This window comes from Microcaecilia unicolor, chromosome 10 (genome assembly GCF_901765095.1).
Source record: "Microcaecilia unicolor chromosome 10, aMicUni1.1, whole genome shotgun sequence".
Lineage (NCBI taxonomy): Eukaryota > Metazoa > Chordata > Amphibia > Gymnophiona > Siphonopidae > Microcaecilia > Microcaecilia unicolor.
Window position 1 is genome coordinate 22,402,672 of NC_044040.1, and position 14,146 is coordinate 22,416,817.

Genomic DNA, 14,146 nt, shown 5'->3' on the forward strand with positions numbered 1-14,146 from the left:
CAGGCAGCTCCTTGTGACTCTGGGCAAGTCACTTAACCCTCCATTGCCCCATGTAAGCCGCATTGAGCCTGCCATGAGTGGGAAAGCGCAGGGTACAAATGTAACAAAAATAAAATAGATACTATTGGAGATTCTACATGGAATGTTGCTACTATTGGAGATTCTACATGGAATGTTGCTATTCCACTAGCAACATTCCATGTAGAAGCCTGTGCGGCCACATTGGTGATCTGCAAGGGCCGACTTCTACATGGAATGTTGCTAGTGGAATAGCAACGTTCCATGTAGAATCTCAAATAGTAGCAACAGTGGAGGAGTGGCCTAGTGGTTAGGGTGGTGGACTTTGGTCCTGGGGAACTGAGGAACTGAGTTCCATTCCCACTTCAGGCACAGGCAGCTCCTTGTGACTCTGGGCAAGTCACTTAACCCTCCATTGCCCCATGTAAGCCGCATTGAGCCTGCCATGAGTGGGAAAGCGCGGGGTACAAATGTAACAAAAAAAAAAAAAAACATACTACAGTATTCAGCAACAGAAGGTCAAATGAAGGCACTGACCTGACCCCACCCCACCCCATGCAATGTAACCTATGGTTAGTGTAATGAGTTGAGAACCACCAGGGGACCTGAGTCCAATTCCCACTGCAGCTCTATGTTAAATCTGGACAAGTCACTTAACCCTTCATTGCCTCAGGTACAAAACCTAAGATTGTGAGCCAACTTTGGACAAAGTACCTATATATTATATGTAAACTGCTTTGGTTATACCACAGAAAGGCAGTACATCAAATCCATGACCCGTCACCTGTTATCAGAGACAGGACAGAGAGGATCTCCCTCAGAAGATACAGAAGCAGCTATAAGTGGAGCCCCTGCTTGGGTGGAATATAAGCCACCAGCAGTGCCCTATTGCCTCGGGGTCAATTGCGTAAATCAGACAAAAATGAAGGTAAACGCTGAAAGGCCTTGAACAGGAATTAATTCCTCAGCAAGGACTTGATGGCCCATGAAAAGATATCATTGTAAGGGGATTGTTTTTATAATTGGAAAAGGGAAACCCCGAGGCTGTGAAAAGTTGTTCAGAATGAAGTCAGGTTCGTGGAATAGGTATTCTTCTGAAGCACATAATATTGGCACTTGCTTTGCATCCGTACCTGACACACATGTGAACAAAGAATACTACGACAACCTTATACATTGGAAAAAGAATTTTGGCTGCAGCTTTATTAACCAATCAAAAATTCATAACCAACACAAATAAAAATGTTATCAATATTTCAATGCAATCTTCACTTTTCTTGTTACCTTTTATAAAGCTAGTCGGTGCCCACTGCCGACCTAACTGCATATATTTATTCCATCAAATGTATTAATACTCCATGAACCACCTTGTAAAGTCAGACCTGCGGTGATGTCAAAGCCTCACTTCTGCTTCTGGTGGTTTCGCAGATTACACTGTAAAATCCATATAGCCAGAAAATGAAGGCTGCTTGAAAAATTCTCACTTAAATTATCGCAGCTGCGACTTAAACTACCTTAACATCCTTACTTAACATGCTTAAACATCGCTATCCCAACTACAAAATTACCCAAGATCCCAATCCCAACCCTCAGTCTTCTAAATTTCAGTACCCTTCTCCACCACCTCCAACTCCAGGCTCCGCCCCTTCTGTCTCGCCTCACCCCATGCCTGGAACAAACTCCCTGAGCCCGTACGCTGTGCCCCCTCCCTACCCATCTTCAAATCAATGCTCAAAGCCCACCTCTTCAATGTCGCCTTCGGCACCTAATCACTACACCTCTTCTCAGGAAATCTTAACTACCCCAACTTGACATTTCGTCCTTTAGATTGTAAGCTCTTCCGAGCAGGGACCGTCCTTAATTGTTAATTTGTACAACGCTGCGTAACCTTAGTAGCGCTCTAGAAATGTTAAGTAGTAGTATTAAATTGTAGGAGGGATTGGGTGGGATGGAATTCCTGGCTTCAGTTCCCTCAACTAGCTTTCCTCCTTGCTGCCCACCAATTCTCCTCAGCCCAGAGCCCTGTCAATTTTCCTGACCTTCTCCTGCTCTTTTGCTCTGCCCCAACCTTAAAACAAACAAACAAACAAACCAAAATGTACATACCTTTTAAAGCCATCATTCTTTCTGCTCTAATTTGAATGCCTTACTAAACCTCAGCATCTCTTCCCAGTAATCCCTTATTTTGTTTACCCCTTTTTGCTAATTAATTTGTCAATTATTATTATTTATTGCATTTGTATCCCACATTCCCCCACCTATTTGCAGGCTCAATGTGGCTTACATAGATTTGATAACATTGTCATAACAGGATATCGGATACAGTTATTAATGTGTAGCGATTAAGGAAGGGGAGAGGGAAGAAGGAAGAGAGTTGATAGGGTAGTTATAGAAGGTGTGTGTTCATAATTGAGTGGCCTTAGTGAGGTTATAGGTTCTCATTGTAGGCCTTGTTGAAGAAGAATGTTTTCAGAGATTTTCGAAAGATAGCTGTTTCTTTGATTGCTTTCAGGTCTGTAGGTAATGCATTCCATATCTGCGTGCTCTTGTAAGAGAAGGTAGTGGCGTCCATCGGCTTGTATTTAAGTCCTTTGCAGCTGGGGTAGTGCAGGTTGAGAAATTTGCAGGATGATCTTGTGGCGTTTAATTTACACCAACATGTCTGTGAGTTTAATTCCTTAAGTCTTTATAAGACTCCCATTGAAAAAGAATTAAATGATCTTCTTATCGAGTATATATCTCCCCCGCCACCCCCCATTTTTCTTTTATCCCTTCACCCTAACAAAATGCATATAGGCACGACTGCAGCAACGCCAATATTATCCACTCATAATTGATCTTATGTGTTTCTTTAAACGTGTTAGCTCTGAAACAGCAGCACAAGCCACAGCTGTTGGCCATATTCTGCTGAGAGTTAACAGCACAGGCAGCTTTATGGAGCCAACCATGAGAGGGAACAAGGGCTTCAGGCAGGCTTGGAAAACTGCTGAACACAGAGCGACCCACTGCTCAATCAAAGGGCTCACTCTCTAGCATGAGAATGTAATAAACTTCATTCCAATATACACCGAGACCTTGTGGCTATGTTTTCTTTTCAAGCAGTTACCATCTGGAATGCGCTTCCTCGGTGTATTCTCTCTGAGCTAAATGATACGCAATTGAGAAAGAAATTGAAATCCTTTTTATTTGATGAATTGTAGCTTGTGTTTCTGTTGCTCCTCGTGTTTTGTGAGTCATTTTCCTTTGTTCACCGCCTTGAACCTCATGCTGGGAGTAGTGTGGTCTACAAATCTCAGATTAGATTAGATTAGAAGTTGATCAAGTCGGTGCTGTGTATAAGCACAAAGACTATTAGTACCCGAGCGAAATCCACCATAAAGAAAATGTTTTTCTCAATGTGGAAACTCAAACGCCTGAAACCATTCTTCCCGAGGGAAATATTTCATAACCTGATACAGTCAATGGTACTAAGCCGCGCAGACTACTGTAATGGAATCTATGCGGGATGCAAAGATCAAATCATTAAAAAAAACTTCACACCGCCCAAAACATAGCAGCCAGGCTTATATTTTATCATATTACAGAAACAGTCTGTGAGTCTGACATCCTGCATGTACAACGTGCTGCGATGTCAGACTCCGAAACTGGATTCAGCAGTTGAACAGCACGAGGACGAAGAGGAACTTCAAAGACCTCGGCTCGGCTGGCGGGGGTTGGGGTCCCCCACCAGCTGAAGGAATATTTTTAAAGGCAGCGGCAGGAGGAAGCGGACCTCGGCTGGCGGGGGTTGGGGTCCCCCACCAGCAAAGGTAGGTGACGGCGGCAGGGGGGGTCGGCAGCGGTGGCGGTGGGGGGGGCTATAATGTGCCCCCTCACTCTGGCTCTGGCCCCCCCCTACCGCTGCAGTTCAGATACGCCTCTGGTTCAGAACGAAATCGGCTAACGCTGGTAACGGTAATATGTAAGCCACTTTGAGCCTGCAAAAAGGTGGGAAAATGTGGGATACAAATGTAACAAATACAAAATAAAATAAAAGTAGCCCACAGTGAATTTTTCACAAAGCACCAGTTGCCAACTAACAATGCATAACAAAGTAACATAGTAATATGCATATTCCCCCTTATTCGAGAATGTTGGGCATATAACTCTATGCTTCATGTGCAAAGTTGAATGCACAAGTATGGAATAGTGTCAGTTATACACATAATTTAATTTAATTACGAGCTCTTAATTTATGTTAAGTAATAATTGGATATAATTGCTTTTAATTGGTACTAATTGAGGCTAATTAGCAGTCACACGCCATTAGTCAGTATTCTACAAAATGTGTGCACAAACCTCCAAGCTCTATATATCGCCCCTTAATTTTCGTGTGGAAATCAAAGCGTGTTCTATAACAATGCGCCTAACTTAATTGGTTAACTAGCTAATCAGCTCTGTCAATTGGATGCTAACAAGCAATTATTAGCACTAATTGGTATTAAGATTTACATGCACAACTCGCTAAGTGTATTCTGTAACCTGGAGCATGTAAATTCTAAGTTGCATAGTTGAAAAGGGGGTGTGGCCATGGGCAGGGCATGAGTATTTCTAAAATCTATGCGTGTTATGATAGAATACACCCAATCTGCACCTAATTTAGGCATCAGGATTTACACCAAGTAAAACATGGCCTAAATGGACACACCCAAATTTGGTCACGTGGCGAAGCGCTCGGCGTATTCTATATACCGTGTGGAAATTTAAGCCTAATTCTATAACATGTAGGCGTACTTTAGAAAATACGCCTAGGTGAATTTTCTTTCTGCACAGATTTTTCAGGCGCAATATATAGAATCTAGACTAAACTCTATAGCGTGCATCTGCAAGGCTGATGTGGAACTGGGAGGGATATGGGGAGGTCAGGGGCATACCTAACACTTACACACATGGGTTATAGAATACTATCATTTGCATTCCCAACAGCCATTGAGCTAATGTAGGTGCTTGCATCTAAAGTTAAGTGTGTAACTGGACTTGCACTAGTATTCTGTAACATAGTAACATAGTAAATGTCGGCTGATAAAGACCTGCATGGTCCATCCAGTCTGCCCTTCAAGGTGGTCACAGTTGAATCTGGCAGTCTGCACGGGTTCCAATTCTTCATGATTAAATACTGGTATGCGTAGAGGCGTATTTTCAAAGCAGTTAGACTTACAAAGTTACATAGAGGGGCATAATTGAAAGGTACGCCCAAGTTTTGATGAGGACATCCTCATAAAATGTCCTGATGGATGGGCAGGGAAACCCGTATTATCGAAACAAGATGGCCGTCCATCTTTCGTTTCGATAATACGGTCGGGGACGCCCAAATCTTAAAATTTTGGTCATCCTTAGAGATGGTCGTCCCTAGACTTGGTCGTTTCTGATTTTCGGCGATAATGGAAACCAAGGATGCCCATCTCAGAAATGACCGAATGCAAGCCCTTTGGTCGTGGGAGGAGCCAGCATTTGTAGTGCACTGGTCCCCCTGACATGCCAGGACACCAACCGGGCACCCTAGGGGACACTGCAGTGGTCTTGATAAAATGCTCCCAGGAACATAGCTCCCTTACCTTGTGTGCTGAGCCCCCCCAAACTCCCCCTAAAACCCACTACCCACAACCGTACACCACTACCATAGCCCTTACGGGTGAAGGGGGACACCTAGATGTGGGTACAGTGGGTTTGTGGTGGGTTTTGGAGGGCTCACATTTACCACCACAAGTGTAACAGATGGGGGGGGGGGGGGATGGGCCTGGGTCCGCCTGCCTGAAGTGCACTGCACCCACTAAAACTGCTCCAGGTACCTGCATACTGCTGTGATGGACCTGAGTATGACATCTGAGGCTGGCATAGAGGCGGGCAAAAAATATTTTTAAAGATATTTTTGAGGGTGGGAGGGGGGTTAGTGACCACTGGGGGAGTAAGGGGAGGTCATCCCCGATTCTCTCCGGTGATCATCTGGTCGTTTCGGCCACCGTTTTGTGCCTTGGTCATAAGAAAAACACGACCAGGTAAAGTCGTCCAAGTGCTCGTCAGGGACGCCATTTTTTTTCCATTATGAGTCAAGGACGTCCATGTGCTAGGCATGCCCAAGTTCCGCTTTTGCTATGCCTCCGATACGCCCCCTTGAACTTTGGCCATCCATGCGACGGAAAGCAGTTGGGGATGTCCAAAATCGGCTTTTGATTATACCGATTTGGACAACCCTGGGAGAAGGACGCCCATCTTCCTATTTGTGTCGAAAGATGGGCGTCCTTCTCTTTCGAAAATGAGCCCAATAGTTTTGAACCTGAGAAATTATTAGATTTTGTGTCCTCTAAAGAAAGTACTGCAGTAGTTCCTGAGTGATAGCGTGAAGCCCAGCTGCAATCCTTTAGGCTCTGTCTGTCTCAAAAATGTATTAATTTACCTTTAGTTTACCTACATTTATATTTCCTAGTTCTTGGATCAATATTATGTGGACTAAATTGTTATTCATTTTGCCTTTATTAAGGGAATTAATTCCCATTTCAGATGTTTGTTTTATTTCTAGAAGTGAATTTATGTGGATTGCATAAATGTATTGAATAAATGTAAAAATAAAATTAAAAAAAAAAAAGAAAATGAGCCCAATAGTAACCTATGGAACTTTGTAAATCCAAGGGCTTTGAAAATGAGCCCCCATCTCTATCTCTCCCTGCCAATTTTGGGGCAGAGACCATAGAAGTCCTTCCCAACTACTGGAGTTGCCGTCGAAGCCCACTCCAGCCTCGATCCTGATGTGTTTTTCTCATTTATGGGATGCAGATCATAGAAGTCTGCCCAGCATTGGACTTACTTCCCGACCTCTGAAACTGCCATCAAAGCTCACTCCAGTTATGAGGCATTTAAGTTTTGCTTTAATTGGATTCCATTCTTTTTCTACAGAGTGTTCCTCTGTGTTTATCCAGCGCATTCTTAAATTCCGTCACTGTTTAGTCTTTACCACCTCTCGTGGGAGGGCATTCCAGGCATCCACCACCCTCCTCGTGAAAATGTATTTCCTGACATTGTTCCTAAATCTCCTACTCTGTAACCGCAACTCATGATCTCTAGTTCTACCACTTCCCCATCTCTGAAAAAGATTAGTTTGCATATTAATACCTTTTAAGTATTTAAACATTTGTATCGTATCCTCCTATCCCTCCTTCCCTCTAGGTTGTAACTGCTTTTATAGAATTTGTGCTTAATGCTCATCACCCCCGGTGCCTAAGTTTAGGTGATCTATAGAGATTTTCCCTCATTGTAACTAGGTGCTAGATAGTATCACTTGATAATTAAAAATGTGCTCAATCAAAGACTGTACCATCAGGTGTAAAATTGTACATAAAATATAGCAGATCAAGAAGTTGGGGAGGGGGGGGGGGAGTGCTAACAAAAACAATCAGTTTCGGGATGCTGCTCTTTGCTGTATCCAGTAGGAAAAAGGATAAAAGGGATGCCATGTCCCGTGTGACCTAATATGTAAATTATTTATTTTATTACATTTGTACCCCGTGCTTTCCCACTCATGGCAGCTCAATGCGGCTAACATATTGTATACAGGTACTTATTTGTACCTGGGGTAATGGAGGGTTAAGTGACTTGCCCAGAGTCACAAGGAGCTGCCTGTGCCTAAAGTGTGAATCAAACTCACTTCCTCTTTCCCCAGGACCAAAGTCCACCACCCTAACCATTAGGCCACTCCTCCACTGTTGCTACTATTTGAGATTCTACATGGAATGTTGCTATTCCACTAGCAACATTCCATGTAGAAGTCGGCCCTTGCAGATCACCAATGGGGCCGCGCAGGCTTCTGCTTCTGTGAGTCTGACGTCCTGCACCAGCCACAGGCCTAGTATTTCGTGCATGTCCTTAGATCTATGGCAGGATGTCAGACTCACAGAAACAGAAGCCTAAGCAGCCTTCTACATGGAATGTTGCTAGTGGAATAGCAACATTCCATGTAGAATCTCTAATAGTAGCAACATTCCATCTAGAATCTCCAATAGTAGCAACATTCCATTTGTACCCCGTGCTTTCCCACTCATGGCAGCTCAATGCGGCTTACATATTGTATACAGGTACTTATTTGTACCTGGGGCAATGGAGGGTTAAGTGACTTGCCCAGAGTCTCTCATGCATTCAAATATACCATAGACCTAAGCGGTGCCACTTACTGAACACAAACGTTTAAATCAGTTAGATTTATGCACCCACCTCCTCATCGGTCCACAGGTATAATAATTTTATATCTTTTTTATGTTGAATTTTTCAAACTTTTTCCAATCTTTTTTTTATATTTTACTTTAACACTTCTACCATACTATAGTTGATTTAATTAGAATGCTCATCTCAAGATGAAGTCAGTAACGATCATTCAGGGGATTACTTAATCCAACTTAGACTATGTTTCGCCCTGGAGCTGTTTCAAGGAACACCCCCTGATTTAAACCGCACCTGCATTTCTCAGCCCTTCATACATCTTGCTTTGAAAGGGCAAAACATCTCTCTATATAAAACGCACCTCCAACGTTGTAATGAAGCCTTACTTTCCCAACGTTCTAAAAGTGAAGTGGCTGAGATAGGCATTCCTGCTCTCTATATCCATCTCCTGAATTGACATCACGTACTTCCGGGTTCGTCACAAGCAGAAGTGACCAATCAGACGAGGTTTCTCGGCTTCAGAATGTTGGCGGTGCATTCTATTAAATAGGATTGGTCAGTTCCTTGAAGCACAGCCAGAGCTCAGTGTCCTGCACAGTGTCCTGCGCAGTGTCCTGCACAGAGAGATAGAGGGGGGGGGGATGACACCAGAGAGAGGAGGGGAGCTATCTCTGTCACACACACACTCTCTCTCTCACACATTCTATGTCTCACACTGCATCAAATTCACTCTCTATGTGTCACACAGTTACTCACACACTCTCTTGGTCTCATACACTCAGTCTCACAGAGAGTCTGTGTCTCACACACACTGTATCTGTGTGAAACACACTCTCTCTCTCTCACACTGTGTCTCACATACGCACTTGCACACACTCTCATTCTCACACACACACTCTCTCTCTCACAGACACACTCGCACCCAGACTCACTCTCTCTCTCTCACACACACACACACACACTCGCACATTCACTCTCTCTCTCACACACAGTCACTGTCACATACACTCTCTGAAACATACACACTCCGAGGAAAACCTTGCTAGCGCCCGTTTCATTTGTGTCAGAAACGGGCCTTTTTTACTAGTAGTCTATAATGACTCTCCAAGAACAAACCAAGGGACACCCAAGTGGTGGACAAACACTCTTTATTGATAGTAGCTTAAAGACTCGACATGGCATTGTGTTTTGGCCACCGAGGGCTGTCAGCGTATCTTTTGTACTTCATAGTCCTCGGTGGCGAACTCTCTACACCCAAGCTGTGCAAGACGCTCTCCACTATTAGACTCCTGAGGCAGGCATGTTTAGCCGAAACATGTTGCCGTGTCGAATCTTTAAGCTACTATCAATAAAGAGTGTTTATCTAATGCTTGGGATTCTCTTGGTTTGGTCTTGGAGAGACATTATCCATTTCCTACTTCATCCTTCCTTTGTGCCTTTTTGTGGGATTTTGGTGTTCCTCCACCTTTGTGGATCCTGTGCTAAAAATAACACTAGCCATGAGATTTAAATATTAACCTGCTTACATGTGCTCAGTGGTTTTCCAATGCCATTTAGTTTCTGGTGTTGGGACATAAATGCCTCATGATCAAAGATCTTCGTCAGCTGCTTCTCAGCTAAAATGGACACTCTATTCTGATGGCTAATGCGTGCCCAAACTGCATGAACAGTTTAAAACACTGGGATATGGACAAAATGAATATTAAGATGTCACCAGAGAGATCTTAATTAAAACGACAGGCAGGCTCTGCCAACTGAATGGAGGTGTGTAATTCTAGCTCCCTTATTACTCTGTCTTCTTTCACCTCATCTGCATATTACAAATAAATTGTTAGGAGGGTTGATTAACTTTGAACTGCATATGCACGATGGCTTCCTGACGAGTGCTGGAGGAAAGAGTCACTCAAGCATGACGATTCCCTGATGATGGAAAGGCATAAGGAGGTAGACTGTGGTGAATGGCTCTGATGAATGGTGTGGTAAAGTAAAACGAGAATATGCATGTGAGGCTCCCTGGAGAAAGATGGATGGAAATAACAGAAACAGAGTAGAAAGGGAAGTTAACCTCTTCAGATTCCGCATGTGGTAAAGCTGCGGTTTCGAGCAATCTTCTAAAGAAACCCATAATAAAGTATACCTTTTGTGATACGTAATTATCTATCCCTTCCTTTGCGGTCATATTCAATAGCAGACAGTTCCCTGGAAACCTTCACATTGAGGGAGGGGTCCCGTGCACAGATATCACCTACCCATTTAAAGCCATATCCGACAGCGCACACTTCTCCTGGAAATCTTGACACTGAGGAACGGGGTCCTGCATGCACATATTAGGGGACTGTATGCGTCTTCTCGTTTCCCATATCATTTACAGGAATGCTAATTTTTCTCAAGGAGCTTTTGCCATCTTTTCGTTTTTGTTATGGAAGCAGTGTTGTTAAGAGCACACACTTTCTGAAGGAGTGCACCCATAGGAGCTGACTCTGCGGGGGCTTGATCACCCCCAATATTGAGAAAATTCCTTCTATATGTCCAGAAAGGGGTTATTTCCATTGGGCTTAGCACCCCCAATAATTCTGAAAAGTTGGCTCCTATGAGTGCACCATTACCGCTGTATGAACGCAGGAGTGAATCATCGGACCAATATCGCATTGGGGATCCCAGTGGGGTCTTACACATGTGTGCTATGGGGCTGTTCAAAAAGCACTAGCAGATGTCCAATGATCACAGAAAGTAGTTTAGGGGTTCTTTTACTAAGCCACGGCAAAAAGTGGTCTGTGGTAGTGCGAACGCGTCTTTTGGGTGCGCACCGGGCCAGATTTTACCGCGTCCTGGAAAAAGGGACTTTTCTTAAGGGGCCGTAAAATAGACATATGCGGCAAAATAAAACCCAGCACGCGTCCATTTTTATCCTGAGACCTTACTGCCACCCATTGACTTAGTGGTAATGTCTCACACGCTACCCAGGCAGCAGGCATGCAGCACGTGCCCACTGCTGTTTACTGATGGTTAAGCGCCACATGGTAGAAAATAGAAAATATTTTCTACTGTGTGTTTTCAGCGCACGCCAAATTCAGAATTACCACGTGGTAGCCAGGCGGTAATGTCAATTTAGTGTGTGCTGGATGCACATAGGCCCTAATGCACCTCTGTTAAAAGACCCCTCAATTTGTTAAACTGTATTTTTCCCTTTCAAATGACCTGTTTTTCTTTAAAGTTGCTTTTTAGATCATTTGTAAGTCAATGGTACACTCTGGTGGCCAAAAAAAAAATTAGCAAATTTATTTCTCACACAGAGCTGCCACCTGCCCTTCTGTGAGTCTCGGGGTTCCAATTGCCCCTTCTCTGAGTTATCTTTTGATAAAAATTACCTCTCCACACTTCTGGATCCACTGGTTTGCTTTAATTTCTAGGAGAAATATTTTGCAAAGCTTAGAGCACAGGAAACTTCAGAGTAAATGCTCTGTTCATTCAGGCATCAAGCACATTAGTTTTGGGGAAAAGATGTCGTAATGCACTGGGTTAAATCCTTTCTGTCATGAGTTGACTAACATGTCAAACTGACTTAATCACAGAAATAACACATATTCCTTTTCCTAATTTCTTTCATCTTGAATCTATTAATTGTTAAATATTTTTATTTATTACTGTATATGTAATATTTTTGTTTCTATATTTCTTATTTCTTTATTCAGATACTTAGAGGTGCATTTTTGATATGATGTTTAAATCTGACCTTGGATATTTTGTTCAAAATGTCCCAAATTCAAGTGGTGAATTTAGTGATTTTCGAAACAGAAATATGTCTCTCTTTTGTTTCAAAAATGGCCATTTGCTAGATGTTTTTGTGCTCAGCGTGTCTATCTTTTTGAACCATCAAAAAAAAAATATGTCCAAATGACAAAATGCACAAAATGAAGCCATTGGGATGTAGGAGGAGTCAGCATTCTTAATAGACTGGTCACACAGACATCCCATCAGAGCAGTGGGAGGTACTGCAGTGGATTTTACACAAAGGGACTCAGGTACACATCTCACCATTACCCCCTTATATTGTATGGTCAGCCCTCCAAAACCCACCAAAAACCGACTGTACCTAACTGTTCACCACTACAATAGCCCTTATGACTGCAGGTGTCACCTATATCTGGTTTTCAGTGAATTTTGGAGGGCTCACACTTTCCACCACAAGTGTAACAGTTAGAGTGGGTCCCCTTCTCTACAGTGCACTGCACTGACCACTAGGCTACTCCAGGGACCTGCTTGCTGTTCTAATAGAACTGGCCATAACATCTGAAGCTGACATAGAGGTCCTTATGTACTGTTTCTTTCACATCTTTGGGGGTAGGAGGGGTCAGTAACCACTACAGAAGTAAGGTGGGTCATGCCTTAATCCCTCCAGTGATCATCTGGTCATTAAGAGCACTTTTATGTGATTTAAAACACCCCTCTCCCCTGATATTCAGCACTATTTAACTTGACAGAATTGCCGCTGACTGGTTAAATAGCATTTAACTGGCTATCCGGGGATATTCAGCAGGAGATATCCGGCTATCACCCCTGAATATACCTGGATAGCGGCTAGCAGATAGCAGGTTATATCGCCCAATATAACCAGCTATCTGATGATTTTTAAAGCCGGTTTAGTGGCCAAATTTGGCCGTGTGAAAATGAGGGGTATCTTTGGCTGGTTTAAAAATAAGTGATTGCCCAACGGCACACAGAGTATCAGTGGGAGAATCAAGATTTGAACCCAGATTTCCATTCCATTGGCCTAGTCACTAGGCTACATCACCTTCACTGTCTAAAGTGGACAGGTATGCCGTCGAGGGAACCCCCACTCCCACCCCGATGCCCTCTCTTACTCTATCTTTTATTGGTTATTTGTAAACCATTTTGAATGAACATGATTTCGTAAATTTGCATGTAAAAATTGATAGATAAATCAATAGTGTCCCACCACCACAGTCCTACCAATAAAGTTTTCTGAATCTGACAATGAAACAGAAGAGGCAGAAGCGGATCAGTTTTTCCAGAAGGGAACAGCCATATCATTACCCAGCTGCTGCATAATTTAATAACAGCTTATCCGAAGCCAGCGAGAATGGGTGTAAGGACTGAGTCGTACCTCTGGAACCAGCAGAAGCAAAGGTAAGGACACAACCGTGCTTCTGGTGCCTAGGCGGATGGCAGTTTTCAGAGCCATTTAGCTGGATTTTCTTACCTGTCTCAAAATCTACCCATCTGTACCTAGCGGTATGCATAGCACATATGATTCCACCTGAATTAAAAAGCAGGCATTCCTGGGGGAGTGTTTAGACTGAGGGAAGAAATCAGCACAGGTACATTGGATTTCCTTAAGTATGTGCAATATTGTACCTTGTTCAGTCATCCAAAGAGCAGGTGAATAGCACACCGGCACTTTTAACATGCACACATTACTTACCCATTAACAATAAATATATATTCCGCCACATACCTTTTGGTTCAATGCGGATCACACATTAAAGAAGACTGGACAATCCAGGAATAACAAAATGTAACCTAGCAAAAACAGAATATCCCTAAAGCTACATTATTTAACACAAATTTTCTAAATAGGTAAGTTTTGATCTGATTATGGAATTGGTTGTAAGAGATTTCAGACATCAAGATGTCCTTAATAGGCTTATCCAAATGAACTACTTGATATGAAAAAAGAGTATCAATTCGTCTAGTTCTTCTCATATTTTTTAGAGAAGGAAAGGGGAAAAGTTAAGAAATCCCGGTGACTCTTGTTTTTGTTAGCAAAACCAAGATGATTGAATAAGTAAATTGCTCCCTGTGCAAGCCAGGATTCTGTTTAAAATTTCTTGTTATGTGTATAAAAGTATATATGGGATTCAAATGTAACAAATAAATAAAATAAAAATCCTCTGATCACCCATCCATCTCGACCTGTTTC